This window comes from Agelaius tricolor, unplaced genomic scaffold (genome assembly GCF_023055355.1).
Source record: "Agelaius tricolor isolate 1412-34295 unplaced genomic scaffold, bAgeTri1.0.p SCAF_57, whole genome shotgun sequence".
Classification (NCBI taxonomy): domain Eukaryota; kingdom Metazoa; phylum Chordata; class Aves; order Passeriformes; family Icteridae; genus Agelaius; species Agelaius tricolor.
In genome coordinates, this window is record NW_027269317.1 from 373,295 (window position 1) to 388,991 (window position 15,697).

A 15,697-nucleotide genomic window follows, 5' to 3' on the forward strand; every position below is an offset into this window, starting at 1 on the left:
TTGATTCCCATTTATGATTTTGTGAGAATTACTTTCAATTTTTAGTGAATTGTTTTAGAAAATAATTTTAAAGTTAATGCTTATATTATGATTTGTTTATTGTTTTGCTTTTGATTATTTGTTATTTGTTTCAACCATTTGAAAATTGTTACAAAAATAATACTATTTTAATTAATTAACTATTAGAGTTAATTCCCAATATTGCCGGATGGAACATGCCTGGGGTCGTCTGGCCTTGCTGCTGGACCAAAGGTGGCAGCTGTGGTGGTCTCACCCCAGAGACACCCCTGGCTAGCTGGGTATTGAAGCTGGCACTTGGGACAAGTCCAGGCAAGCAGGAACTCAGGTTTACCTCTGGTGGAAAGACTTTAGGCGATGGTGAAGGTAAAAGGAGACGCTGCTGGAGGTTTTGATCCAGAGCTTTATTCCTAAGTCACAGACCTCTGAATGTTGCGACAGCTCCAACAGAACTCAGAACCACGTGGTCGCTGGGTATTTTAAGCCTGGGGAGAGGGGGAGGGAAGGGGTAGGTATGGCACCAACCAGGTGGGAGGGGGGAAGTCTCAGGGGACAAGTGACACCTGGATAGCCCAATGTTGCCAGGGCTGAGAAGCATCTTTTGAACTTTGCCAATCAGATGATGCCCTTGCTGGAATGTTAAGATTGACGGACAGCACTTAGCAAGGGGGCAAGGGGAAGGGGAAGGGAGAGGTTGTTGGCACACCTGAGGGAGGAACTGGGATAGCTGAAACAGAGTATTACATCACACTGCAACAATTAACCATTTTGAAAATTGTTATGAAAATAATACTGTTATAATCAATATTAATTATGTTTGTTTATTGTCTCCCTTTTCCCCCTCTTTTTCCTATCCTTTCTTTTCCTCCTTTTTCTCTCTCTCTCTCTTTCTTCTCTCTGTCATACTGTCCCTATTTTTCCGGGTTATACTACCAACGTACGGCCAGTCCTGAAGACTCATCAATGATACTCCAGAGCGCTGCTGATAAAGATCCCTCAAGACAATTGTGAGTCACGGGGTCGTGTGAGAGTCTGTCTGAAATATCCCTCATCTGCCTCACGATCGTCATTGGGGGGGAGCACTGAAAAACAGACCCCTCCTGTCTGAAGTTTCTGATCCTGTAGGGGAAAGTCATATGCCTGAGACCTGAGAGTGTTGCTCAATTATTGTTTTCACAGGTGCATTTGCTATATGCTACACTGAGCTCAAAGGGCATTTTGCCCTTTTGCACAATAGCTCTGGAATTCTCCCCGCCTCTTGGCCTGGCTGAACTTCTCCTAGGCTTTAGGGTGGTCCCCCCAAAGAAGGTGCCTCTCGCTCGTTCATAACCACCATGACAGACAAACCGAGATGTAAGAAGCCTCTTCATCAAGAGACCGAGACATGAAATCCCTATGTGAGAAGGCCCCCTCTCACCTTCTTCCAGAGACTGGGACTGAAACCCCCAACCCGGGAGAGGTGTGCAGTGGCGGGGGAAGGAAAGCTGCCCAAAGCAAGATGGATGTTGCAGGTGCAGGCAGTCAACCACGAAAACAATGGCTCTCACCTACTGCCAAACATGGACTGTGTGTACCCCTTTCCAAACACCATTCTTTCCCCCTGAAGATACAGTAAACTACCTTTGATTTGGTTGCAAAATCCATCCCCCCTTCCCCCATCAAAAAAGAGTGTAATTGGGGTCCAGATGAACTGCGCCTCTGAGATCTCCCTGGACGCGGCCTGGTGAACTCCATGGGCTGGACATAGAGGGACTTGGCAGTTTGACATTTGGTAGCTATATACCCATTCTTTTTCCTCCCTCTTTTCCCTTATTTTTTCCTTTTTTCCCTGATTCCTTCCCAAGGCATTTTTGCTGTGGTTATTTCAATAAAGGTGCATTTGTTTTGATTATCACTGCAAACCCCCTTGTACCGTGTCAGTTCTTTTGCACCCTGAGATCAATCCACGAACCATCACGAAACCCATTCATAAGGACGGATCGTGACACACCCAAGCTGCGTCCCCGGGATCCGCCCACCTCTCCCAGCCCCAGAGCCCCCTTTCCGTGACCCAGGGACCCCCTGAACCCCCTTTTCTGCCTTTCCCAGCTCCCAGACCCCACTTCCCTGAACAATGGAGACTCCTGGACCCCTTTTCTGGGTTCAGGGACCCCCTGGATCCCCCAGCCCGCCTCTCACAGTCCCTTCCCGGCTCTCCCGGTTCTGCTTCCCAGCCCTTGGACGCCCCCAGACCGCCCAATCTCTGCGTGCCCCCAGTTCTCCACCCCCTGCGCGTCCTCTGGGGGGTCCTGGCAGGTCCCGGGGGGGGTTCAGGGGAATTCCCAGGGTTTGCTCTGTCCCCTCTCCCTCCCCGCGCTGCCCCGGTCACTTTCGCGTCTCCCAAGCTGCGGCACCGGGACCCGCCCGGGGACCGGGGACTGCTCCGGCACCGGGACCCCCCTGAACCGCAATTCCTGGGCACGGGGACCCCCCGAACTTCCATTTCCAGGCGAACCCCCCTTCCTGGGCACAGAGACCGCCTTGAACGTTCATTTTGGGGCACTGGGAGCCTCCCTGTACCCCCTTCCCCAGCCCAAATAACCCCTGCACCCCCTTATCTGGAGCCTGGAACCCCCTGAACCCCAAATCCCGGGCATGGAAACCCCCCTGAACCCCCATTTCTGGGCACCGGGACCCCACTGCATCCCCTTATACAGCACTGGGAGTCCTTGACCCCCCCCATTCTGCTGCACCAGGACCCCCGTGCACCCCCATATCCAGGACTGGAACCCTCCCAAACCCTCCATTCTCAGGCACAGGGACCCCCCTGCACCCCCTCATCCGGCACCAAAGCCCCCCTGCACCCCCTTTCCTGGCCCTCCCCCATCTCAGACACCCCAGCCCCCGCTTTTCCTTGGGGCGGGGCCAGGGCTGTGGGCGGGGCCGCAGCGGAGCAGCGCCATGGCTCCAGCGCTGGCTCTGGGGCTGCTCTTGGGGCTCCTGGGGGACCCGGGGGGCGCGACCAAAGGTGAGTGGGAACCCCGAAACGGGGAAACTCCTGAAGTTCCATTTCCGGCCACCGGGAACGCCCTAGACTTCCATTCCTGGACAGGGGAACCCCCCTGTACCCCAATTTTGAGTCTACTGACCCCTCTCAACCCCCTTCGCCAGCCCCTGAACCCCATTCCTGGACAGGAAAACCCTCCCGAACCGCCATTCCCAGGCATCAGAATCCACTGAGCCCCCGTTCCTGGGCGCCCATGTCCGGGCACCGAGACCCCCCTGTACCCTCTTCCCCGGCACCGGGACCTGCTCGTCCTGCGGGGGGAGGTGTCTCAGGATGTCCAGGAGGGTCCCTGGGGGGATTCTGGGCCCCAGGACCCCCCTGAATTTTCAGTTCTGGGCACTGGGACCCCCCTGCACCCCCTTATCCAGTACTAATTCCCCCCTGCAACCCCTTTCCCATCCATCCTGCCTTCCCCAGTCCCCAGACCCCTCTTTTCTTTCATCCTGAGACCCCTGGACTTCCATTCCTTCTTTTCTCAGTCCCCAGCCCCCCCCATTTCTCTGCATCAAGGACCCCCAGATTCCTATTCCCAGGTCTCCCCACCCTGTGACCCCTCATTCCTTGGCACTGGGGACCCCTGGATCCCCTTTCCTGGGCACATGCATCCCCTGGAACCCCCATGCCACTTTCCCAGTCCCTGTACCTCCTCTCCCCCTTTCCATAACCCTGGAACCCCCTGAGCCCCCATTCCTGGACACCAGGACCCCCTGCAGGCCCTTTCCTGTCCATCCCACCTCTCCCACCCTGTACACCCTTTCCTTGGCCCCAGGATCCCCAAACCCCTTCCCAGCTCTCCCAGTTCCCCTTTCATTGTTCCATGATCTCCTCAATCCCCCCAAATCTCCGTGTCCCCCCAGTTCTCCACTCCCTGCGTTACCTGCACGTGGTGGTGTCAGAGCCCAGCCCGGGGGTCCCCCAGTTCATGGATATTGGGTACCTGGATGGGATCCCCTTCGTGCGCTACGACAGCGAGCGGGGCCGGGCAGAGCCGCTGATGCAGTGGATAAAGGATGGAGTCAAGCCAGAATATTGGATATGGGGACCCAGACCAATGTGAGGAACCAGCACAGTGATGTCAGGAACCTGAAGATACTGCGTGAGCGGTACAACCAGAGCGGCGATGAGTGAGGGGAGCTGTGGGACTGGAATGGGGATCCATAGGGCTGGAATGGGATCTGTAGGGCTGGGATCCATGGGGCTGGGATGGGATCTCTGGGGCTTGAATGGGAACTGTAGGGCTGGGGATTGGATCCATGGGGCTGGAATGGGATCTATAGGTCTCAGATGTGGATTCACAGGGCTCTAAGTGGCTGAAATGGGGATCCATTAGGTTGGAATGGGATATTTTGTGATCCACGGGTTGGGATATGGATCCATGGGGCTGGGATGAGATCCATGGGGCTGGGTTGGGATCCATGGCGTTGGGATGGGATCTGTGGGGCTGGAATGGGAACTGTAGGGCTGAGATGGGGATCGATGGGGCTGAGATGGGGATCCATTAGACTGGGATGGGATCTGTGCACTTGGGTTGGAATCCATGGGGGTGGGATGTGGATTCGTGGGGCTGGGATGGGAACTGTAGATCCCCAATGTGGATTCACAGGACTCCAAGGGACTGAAATGGGGATCCATTAAGCTGGGATGGGATATTTTGTGATCCATGGGTTGGGATATGGATCCATGGGGTTGGGATGGGATCTGTTGAGCTGGGATGGGATCCATGGGGCTGGGATGGGATCTGTGGGACTTGGGTACAGATCTATGGGGCTGGGATGGGATCTGTAGATCTTGGATGTGGATTCACAGGGCTCCAAGGGGCTGAAAATGGAGATCCATTAGACTGGGATAGGATAGCTTGTGATCCATAGGGCTGGAATGGGATCTATGGGGCTGGAATGGGAACTGTAGGGCTGGGATGGGATCTGTGGGGCTAGGATAAGAACTGTAGGGCTGAGATGGGGATCCGTGGGGTTAGGATGGGGATCCGTGGGGCTGGGATGGGATCTGTGGGGCTGGAGTGGGGTCTGTAGGGCTGGGGTGAGCATCCATGGGGCTGGGATGGGATCTATAGGTGTCAGATGTGGATTCATAGGGCTCCAAGGGGCTGCAATGGGGATCCATTAGACTGGGATGGAATATCTTGTGATCTGTGGGGCTGGGATTGGATCCATGGGGCTGGGATCTGTGGGGCTGGGATGGGATCTGTTGGGTTGACTTCCATGGGGTTGGGATGTGGATCCATGGGGCTCCAAGGGGCTGGGATGAGGCTCTGTGGGTCTCCATCAGACTCTGCGGCTCCAAAGGGCTGGAATGGGGCTCTGTGGGGCTGGGACACAATTCCAGGGGTCTCTGTGGGTACAATCCCCCCAGGTCTCCACACAAGGTTGAGGTCTCCACACAAGGTTGACAGTTTATGGCTGTGACTTCCTGTCCGATGGGAGTGTCCGTGGATCCCACCAGATTGGCTACGATGGGCGGGATCATATCTCCTTTGACCTGGGATTCAGGAGATTCGTGCCGGCCGACAGCGCTGCTGAGATCACCAGGAGACGCTGGGAACAGGAATTGAACGGGGTTGAGATGTGGACAAATTATCTGAACCACATCTGCCCAAAATGGCTCCAGAGGCACATCAGATATGGGCAGAAGGAGCTGGAGCGCAAAGGTGGGAGCAGAATTCCTGTGAGGGATTTGGGAATGGAGGACTTGGGAACACAGTATTTCCAGTGGGAATTCTATGGTCAGATCTCATCCCAATCCCACTGCAGTGTGAATTCCATGGTCAGATCTCACCCCAATCCCATTCCACTGGGAATTCCATGGGCAGATGTCACTCTCATCCTATTCCAGTGGGAATTCCATAGGTAGAACTCACCCCAGTCCCGTTCCAATGGGATGTCCCTCACCATTCCATGGATGTCCCTCACCATTATCCCATTCCAGAGCCCCCTGATGTCCATGTGTCCGGAAGAGAGGAACACAGGACGCTGATCCTGTCCTGCCACGCGTACGGATTCTACCCCAACACCATCGCAGTCAGCTGGATGAAGGGGGGCGAAACCTTGGATCAGGAGACGGAGTGGGGCGGGATCGTTCCCAACAGCGACGGCACCTTCCACACCTGGGCCAGGATCGAGGCGCTGCCGGAGGAGCGGGAGCAGTACCGGTGCAGGGTGGAGCATCCCGGAATGCCAGAGCCCGGGATCTTCGCTTGGGGTGAGGCTGGGAATGTGGGGATTGGGAATTTGGAATTCCTAAATGGGGATTCCCCTCCCCCTCCTCACTATCCCATCTCTCCGTGGTGGTCGCTGTGTCTGTCATCGCTGCCATCCTCATCCTCATCGTTGTCCTCATCAGATTCGGTGTCTGGAAGCTCCAATCTGGTAACACATGGGATGGGGGTCGGGAAGGGACACGGATCCACCCAGCACCGTTCTGGGAATCCTGTGCCACCGATGCTGATCCCACTTTGTTTCCACAGGGAGGAGGGACAGGAATGGATACAACCTGGCAGCCGGTGAGTTCCAAAGGCAGATCCAGCTCTGGATCCCCTCTGTGCGGATCCCAGGATGGATCCTGGGGTTAATCCCAGTGTGTGATCCATGCTGGAATCTCATGGATCTTCTCTCTCTGCAGGAAAAGACATGGGAATGAATGGCTCCACTGCAGATACAGCATGGGATCAGGGTGGGATTCCAGAGGGAGATTGGGGCAGGATGGACAGACTGGGATTGGGGAGGGATTTTGGATCAGGGCAGGGGTCTAGAGTGGGATCAGGTGGAATTGTAAAGTGGGGATGGAGCTGGATTCTGGAGCAGTATCAGAAGGGATGGATGGAGCAGGATTGGGGCAGGAGTGATGGAGTGGGATCAGGGAGGGATTCCAGTGCAGGATTGGGTAGAATGGATGGAGCAGGATCGGGTGGGATCGATGGAGCAGGACTGGGACAGGACTGGGGCAGGATCAAGTGGGATAGATGGATGGAGCAGGATTGGGGTGGGGTCAGGTAGGATTCTGGAGCAGCTCCCTCTCCCAAGGGGATCCAGCCAGGTCCATCCTGTGGAATGGGGACAGGGACAGGGTGACACTGTGACCCTCTCTCATCCTGGTAGTAATCACTACCTGAGGGATCCATGGGGCTGGATCCGGCCCCTTCCCTCTTCCTGGGAAAGCTGAGAGCTGCCAGCAGAGCTCATCCCACTGCTCCCACCCACCTCGCTTCTCTTGGTAACAGATCCATTTCCCCTTTTCCATGTCCCAGTGTTTTAAAGCCAATAACCACAAATATTCACAATGCTTCAGTTCTGGTGTGAAATTATCCTGCTTGGGGCAATAAATTCTGCTTGGGGCAATGTCCTGGATTGTCAAGCAAATTGTATTCTATTTGCCATCTGTATGGCAGTTGTCTTCTGTTAAGTAGGCAGTTTTCCTTATCTCTTCCACAACTGGGGAGACATCCGTTGATAATAGGCTATTGAATGTCACTGCACAACTGATAAGAACGACAGCATCCCAGTGTGAGATGCTCCACCCAGAGGGGAGAGCCAAGCATTCCTACCTGGATATAATCTTGAGTTTCTGGAACACCAGCATGGCTTCCTCCACTAGATTTCCCAGAGGAAACAGCTGCTCTCTTCCCCTAGATCTTCAGAGGAAGACTACACTCTTCTACAGGATCCCTGCTCCAACAGAACCCACCTGACACTCTAGGAGGGCTGCAGCCACGATTCCAATTGGACTGCTACCAATACCCTGACCCACAGGGTGTCAGGTTGTGTTCTGACTCTGTCAGTGTTGTTTTAGTTTACTGCATTGTTTATTTTATCCTTTTATTTTCTTCCCTACTAAAGAACTGTTATCCCTGCTCCCATATTTTTTGCCTGAGGGCCCCTTAATTTAAAATTTATAGCAATTTGGAAGGAGGGGGTTTACATTCTCCATTTCAGGGGAGGCTCCTGCCTTCCTTAGGAGACTCCTGTCTTTCCAAACCAAGACAGATTTTGGTGCTTAACGTGAGGCTCGAGGGCACAGAAATAAAAAGGAAATAACAGTTCTTGAGTAATCTAATTTTTGTACGCTGCTACAGAAACCTTGTTAAGCTGTCATCATGTGGTCCAGCTTACCTTGGTTTGGGTGGCATGTGGTTGTGGCTACATTTCTCCCATTTGCAGGCCCTTATCTAAACATGGGTCCTATAACCAAGGCTACTGTGGCTGTTATCCAGTTTGTTTTATGGGTGAATAAGGGGAGGAATTAATGGCTTTTTAACTTCCTCTGGAAAGCAGGCACATGGATTCACAGCTATCACACACTAACTGTATGTTTTTGGGGTTACTTTAATATTAGCACCTGCTGTGAGGAAATGACACCAGGGGAAATCTTCTCCCAACCCTTTAGCCATCTCTTTGGGTCTGCTCTACCAGTTTTTGAAGGGTTCAGATCCACTCTAAATACTAATGATATCAAACAGTGGCTGGTGTTGCTGGAAGGCTTGTTCTGTTTAGCATTTAGAGATAAGAGAAGATTAACTTGGATAACCACCCTGACACCTACCCCAAAGACAAGGGATGCTGCCCCAGAGCCTGGCCCTGCCCCACAGCCCACCTCAGCTATAAACTACCCAGATTGGATGGGGGTTCTGGTGAAGGAGATAAACGAGGTGAGCCAAATGCTGAAGGAGCACATTTCCCAAGCTCGTGAGAAGCCCTCCCAGTGCCTCGAAGAGGGAGAGTCTAATAGTGCAGCAGTGGAACCCACAGATGTTACAACTGTCCAGGTTCCAGCTGAACTGCAAAGGCAGTCACAGCCAGCAGCAGTTGCTCCTGTGGAAACAAGGAGATCTAAGATGAAAGCAGGGCACCCAGATAAGGGAGGGCCCCCACAACCCTCAGGAGACCCAGAGGTTGAGATCGTCACCGAGTCCCTGATGTACGAAAATCTCCAAAATCTGCACAAAGACATTGTATGATGGGGATATGAGACTTATACAACCTGGCTACTTTGGGTCTGGGACCTTATAAGTACAGGTATGCAACTGGATGGTGGTGAGGCAAGAAATTTGGGACCCTCAACCCAGGACTCAGGTATCAATCAGATTTTTGTAAGGGAGCCAGGGTCCCCTTCCCTCTAGGAACGGCTTTTAATGAGTGTCAGAGAGAGGTTTGTCCACAGGGAGAGCATGCAGGAGCACCACCATAGAATGTGCTGGAAGACCCTTGAGGAAGGGATCCAACAGCTGAGAGAAGTAGCAGTACTGGAGGGACTCTTTGGGAGGGATGGACAGCATGAAAATGACCCCAACAAGGTCGGGTGCACAGGGTAAATGTTGTGGAGCCTGGCAAATCTGGGCCCATCTCAATACACCACCTTCATTGCAACGATTAATGCAGATACCAACCAAGAGACAGTGGGCTCTGTTGCCAACAAGCTTAGAAAGATGAGAGTATGATCAATGGCCCAATGCTGGCTCATGTCTCTGCTGTGATTAAAAATCTCAAAGAGGAGATGAAAGAGAAGAGGGAGGGGTGAGGTGTCACAGACATGTTTTATGAAAAATCCTTTCCTTAGGATTTTTTCCTCCTGAGAAGCCGAGAGGCCTCAGGAACAAAATGTAAACAATAATTATCTGCTGCTGTGGAATTAACAGGTGGATCTGTGATTGGTCTCATGTGGTTATTTCTAATTACTGGCCAATCACAGTCCAGCTGTCTGGACTGTCTTGGTCAGTCACAAGCCTTTGTTACTCATTCTTTTTCTATTCTTAGCTAGCCTTCTGATGAAATCCTTTCTTCTATTCTTTTAGTATAGTTTTAATATAATATATATAATAAAATAATAAATCAAGCCTTCTGACTTCTGTGGAGTCAACATTCTCGTCTCTTCCCTCATCCTGGGACCCCTGCGAGCACCACCACAGTGAGGAGCAACAGTTCCCATATGGCACCAGTGCAAGTCACAGCCCCAAAGTCAGAGCCCAATATTCCCCAGCTAGACAGAGAGAGTACACCCCAGGGGTTGACGTGTGGTTCTCCCTGCATGACCATGGGGAAGACATGGGAAGGTGGGATGGAAAACCCACTTCTGTCCTGGCAGCACGGGTGCATCAACTCACCGAGGGAAACACTAATCAAGGGAACTCCAGTAAAGTGAAGGTAGCCTCAACCTCCCATGACCGAGCTGCTGGGTATGATCTATCAGATCTCCTTGAAGGAGAGAACCTCTAGCATGCGTGCCCAGGAAAGAAATAATAACCAGGATTAGGGGGGCCCTGCCTGTAGCCAGGAAGAGGCATGGGAAAACTGGATCTTTTAGACGGTGTGGATCTGATGGCCTGACACATCAAAGCCACAAAAATATGATGCCTTAGTTGATACTGGTGTGCAGTGTACTCTAATACCATCGGGACACATTGGGGCGGAACCTGTTTCCATTGCCAGGGTGACGGGGATTGACTCTGTTGGAAGCCAAGGTGAGCCTGACTGGGAAAGAGGGGCAGAAACATCCTATTGTGACTGGCCCAGAGGCCCTGTGTGTTCTGGGCATAGACTTCCTCTGGAATGGCTTTACAAAGACCCAGAAAGACTCAAGTGAGCTTTTGGAATAGCTGCTGTAGAGGCAGAGAACATGAAGCAGTTGAACACCTTGCCTGGACTATCAGAAAACCCATCTGCAATAGGACTTCTGAAGGTGGAAGAGCAACGAGTGCAAATGCCACCTCGACAGTGCACCACCGGCAGTATCGGACAAATTGGGATGCTGTGATTCCCATGCACAAAATGATCCATGAGCTGGAGAGCCAAGGGGTGGTCAGCAAAACCCACTCACCCTTCAACAGTCCCATCTGGCCTGTGTGCAAGTCTGACAGAGAATGGAGATTGACTGTGGACTATCGTGGCTTGAATGAAGTGACTCCACCACTGAGTGCTGCTGTGCTGGACATGCTGGAACTCCAGTACGAGCTGGAGTCCAAGGCAGCAAAGGGGTACGCCACCATTGACAATGCTAAGGTGCTCTTCTCCATTCCTCTGGCAGCAGAATGCAGGCCTCAGTTTGCTTTCACCTGGAGGGGCGTGCAGTACACCTGGAACCGACTGCCCCAGGGGTGGAAGCACAGCCCCATCATCTGCCATGGACTGATCCAGAGTGCACTGGAAAAGGGTGAGGCTCCAGAGAACTTGCAGTACATCAATGGCATCATTGTGTGGGGGAACACAGCGATGGAAGTGTTTGAGAAAGGAGAGAGGATCATCCAGATTCTGCTGGAAGCCGGCTTCGCTATCAAGAAGAGCAAAATCAAGGGACCCACCCAAAAGATCCAGTTCCTGGAGTAAAGTGGCAAGATGGACGGTGTCAGATTCCCACTGAGGTCATCAACAAGATCACAGCAACGTCTCCACCAACCAGCAAGAAGGAAACACAAGCTCTCCTAGACATGATAGGTTTTTGGAGAATGCACATTCCCGAGTACAGTCAGACTGTGAGCCCTCTCTACCTGGTCACCCGCAAGAAGAACGATTTCCCCTGGGGCCCTGAGCAGCAACAAGCCTTTGCACAGATCAAGCAGAAGATCACTCATGCTGTAGCCCTTGGCCCAGTCAGGACAGGACCAGAGGTGCAGAACGTGCTCTGCTCTGTAGCCGGGAACAATGGTGTGTCCTGGAGCCTTTGGCAGAAGATGCCCGGGGAGACTCGAGGCCAACCAACTTCTAGAGCAGAAGTTACAGAAGATCCAAAGCCAACTACACTTCCACAGAGAGGAAAATCTTGGCTGCCTATGAAGGAGTCCAGGCTGCCTCAGAGGTGATTGGCACAAAAGCGCAACTCCTCCTGGCACTCCAACTACCAGTACTGGGGTGGATGTTTAAAGGAAAGGTTCCCACCTCCCACCACGCCACTGACACCACATGGAGTAAATGGATTGCTCTCATCACACAGTGCGCCCATATTGGAAACTGAATCACCCTGGGATTTTGGCAATAATTACAAACTGGCCAGAAGGTGAGAACTTTGGTCTCACTGATGAAGAGGAACAAGAACCAGTGACGTGCTGAAGAAGCTCCTCCCTATGACCAACTGCCCCCAGAGGAAACGCGCTACGCTCTTTTCACTGACGGTTCCTGTCGCATCGTAGGGATGAACTGGAAGTGGAAAGCAGCCGTATGGAGCCCCACACGACAGGTTGCAGAGGCCACTGAAGGAGAAGGTGGATCAAGTCAACTTGCTGAACTCAAAGCTGTTCAGCTGGCCCTGGACATTGCTGAAAGAGAGAAGTGGCCAAAACTCTACCTTTATACTGATTCATGGATGGTAGCCAATGCTCTGTGGGGATGGCTGGAGAGGTGGAAAGAGTCCAACTGGCAGCGTAGAGGAAAACCAATTTGGGCTGCTGATGAGTGGAAAGACATCGCTACCAGGGTAGGGAGGCTACCTGTGAAAGTCCACCATGTAGATGCTCATGTTCCCAAGAGTAGAGCTAATGAGGAACACTGAAACAATGAGCAGGTAGACCAGGCTGCAAAAATAGAGGTGTCGAAGATAGACTTAGATTGGCAACATAAGGGGGAGTTGTTCCTAGCTCGATGGGCCCATGCTGCCTCAGGCCATCAGGGCAGAGATGCCACCTATAAGTGGGCACAAGACCGAGGGGTGGATTTAACCATGGACAGTATTTCACAGGTTATCCATGACTGTGAGACGTGTGCTGCCCTCAAGCAGGCCAAGCGAGTGAAGCCCCTATGGTACGGTGGGCGATGGTCCAAGTACAAGTATGGGGAGGCCTGGCAGATTGACTCCATCCCACTGCCCCAGACACGCCAGGGCAAGCGCTACGTGCTGACCATGGTGGAAGCCACCACTGGATGGTTGGAAACCTACCCTGTGTCTCATGCTAATGCCTGGAACACCATCCTGGGCCTTGAAAACCAGGTCCTTTGGAGGCATGGTAGCCCTGAGAGGATTGAGTCAGACAACGGGACCCATTTCAAGAATGGCTTTAACACCTGGGCCAGGGAACATAGTATTGAATGGATATACCATATCCTCTATCATGCACCAACTGCTGGGAAAGTTGATGGGTGCAATGGACTACTTAAAACTACCCTTAAGGCACTCAGTGGGGGGACTTTTAGAAATTGGGAAATGAACTTAGCAAAAGCCACCTGGATGGTCAACACCAGAGGGTCCATAAATCGAGCTGGTCCTGCCCAGTCTGAACCCCTGCACACAGTGGAGGGAGATAAAGTTCCTGTGGTACATATGAAAGACATTTTAGGGAAGACTGTTTGGGTTAATCCCACCTCAGGCAAAGACAAACCCATCCGTGGAATTGTTTTTGCTCAAGGACCTGGTTACACTTGATGGGTAATGCAGAAAGATGGAGAAAGCCATTGTGGACCACAGGGAAACCTAGTCTTAAGTGAGAACTCTGTGTAAGGTTTCATTGTGATGCAGATGGAAATAGAATAAGGGGTGGGTAATGTCCTGACTGCCAAGCAAGATGCTTTCTATTTGCCATCTGAATGGCAGTTGTCTTCTGTTTTCCTTACCTTTTCCACAACCAATCCTCCCTCAGGGGAGACATCTGTTGTTAATAGGCTGTTGCATGTCACTGCATGGCTGATAAGATCTACAGCATCCCACTGGGAGATGTGAGCCCAGAGAGAGGAGCCAAGCATTGCTACCCAGATATAATCTTGAGATTCTGGAACACCAGCATGGCTTTCTCCACTGGATCCCCAGAGGAAACAGCTGCCTCTTCCACTGGATATTCAGAGGAAGACTTCACCCTTTCTACAGGACCACTGCTCCAACAAAACCGTATCTGCTACTCCAGGAGGACTGCAGGCACATTTCCACTTGGACTGCTACCAACACCCTGAACAACAGGATGTCAGGTTGTGTTCTGACTCTGGCAGTGTTGGTTGGATTTACTGCATTGTTTATTTTGTCCTTGTATTTTTTTCCCTAATAAAGAACTCTTATCCCTGCTCCCATATATTTGCCTGCGAGCCCCCTTAATTTCAATTTCATAACAATTCAGAGGGAGGAGGTTTACATTTTCCATTTCAGGGGAGGCTCCTGCCTTCCTTAAGCAGTTACCTCTCTTTCCAAACCAAGACAGGAATATTTTCCAAGGCTGGTCATAAGGAAAACAGGAACCTTTTAGCAGTTCCTGGGAGCAGACAGTGTTTCTGATAAGTTTGGAAAGAGCAAAACCCAGGTGCCGTTTCCAAGGACAAGAACTAACAAGCATTTCTCAGATCACACCGCAGCCTGGAAAGGAGGAGGGGGCAATGCACCACCACACTGGGATCTCAGGGGTGCCCATGGCCTGGGTGATGCTGCCTGATGTCAGCCACCCACCAAAGCCACTCTGTCCCTGCCTCCCACAGCTGCACAGGGCAGAGAAAATTTAACCAAGAGTTCCTGGGTTGGGATAAGACAGGGAGAGATCCCTCATCAAACACCAAAATGGGCATCACAGGCCCAGCCTGGGAACAGGGAGGGAATTTATTACCAACCAAATCACAGCAGCACAAGGAGAGGGGAAATAAATTTCTCCAACACCTTCCCCCCACCCAACAAGGGTCACCCAGAATGGGCATAACCAGGGCTCTGCCCAACGGGGGTCACTGGGGATCATCCAATGGGGATCCTCCCATGGAGGATTGTTGTATTGCACTAAAGATGGAGCTGGAACAGCGTATAAAGCTCTTCCTGCAATCAGGGCACTCGCAGGGCCTCTCCCGGAGTGGATGTGGCAGCGTGCCCTTAGGTCGGAGCTGTTGCTGAAGCTCTTCTCACACTCCCCACCCTCACAGGGCTTTTCCCCAGTGGGGATCTGGCGATGATTGAAGAGGGGGGAGCTCGGGGATAGAGGCGAGGCAGGTCGGGCTGGGGCAGCGCTGGGCTCTGGGCCCGACCTGGGCGCCCCCCACGCGCCCCCTCCCCAAACAGCCCCGGCGGGGGACGCAGGTGGGGTCCGGGTGGGGGGCGCTGGGTTCCTGTTTTGGGGTCCCACTCTCCCCTTTTCCCCACTTTCCCACCGTCTCCCACCCCTTCCTCACCTCCCCCCAATCCTCAGCCCCTCCCGCTCTCCCTTTGGGGGGTCCCCTCCTTCTCCCCCTCCATTCCGGTCGCCCCCTTCGCTCCCTTTTCCCCCTTCTCCCACCCTGTCCCAGCGCCTCCCGACCCCGCTCACCCGAGAGCTCCGCGCCCGCAGCCGGGGGGGCTCCCAGCACCACCAGTGCCACCAGTAGGGCCCCAGCTGCCGCCCCTCGCCCCATGACCGGGGCCGGGCAGGGAGCAGCAGCCCCAAAGCAGCCGCGCTGCGCTGGCAGCACCAGTCCGGAGCAGGGCGGGCTCGGCAGCGCCGCGCGCTCTCATTGGCTGCCACCACTTTTGGGGACCCGATCTCAGAGGCTCCGCCACACAACTGATGACTCTTCAACGCCCCGCGTTCTCATTGGCTGCGGCGCGTTTTGGCTGTGTTTTGATTGGCTGAGGCCTTTCCGGGCCGCTGCAGCCCCGGGCTGGGGGTTTTTTGGGGAGGGGGAACCTTGGGGCTCTGGGCGGGTGGGAGCTCAGGTGAGCCCAGCAATGCGTGCCCAGGGGCGCGGGATCTCAGCGGTGCCC

At 53.2% G+C, this 15,697-nt stretch overlaps 3 pseudogenes; 2 read left to right on the forward strand and 1 right to left on the reverse strand.

The window, feature by feature from the left end:
- The window catches only part of LOC139604941 (zinc finger protein 418-like), a 284,346-nt pseudogene that overhangs the window by 114,938 nt on the left and 153,711 nt on the right, over positions 1 to 15,697 (reverse strand).
- LOC139604885 (uncharacterized) overlaps positions 1 to 15,697 on the forward strand; it is a 78,251-nt pseudogene that overhangs the window by 17,432 nt on the left and 45,122 nt on the right.
- LOC139604976 (class I histocompatibility antigen, F10 alpha chain-like) overlaps positions 2,918 to 15,697 on the forward strand; it is a 100,382-nt pseudogene continuing 87,602 nt past the window's right edge.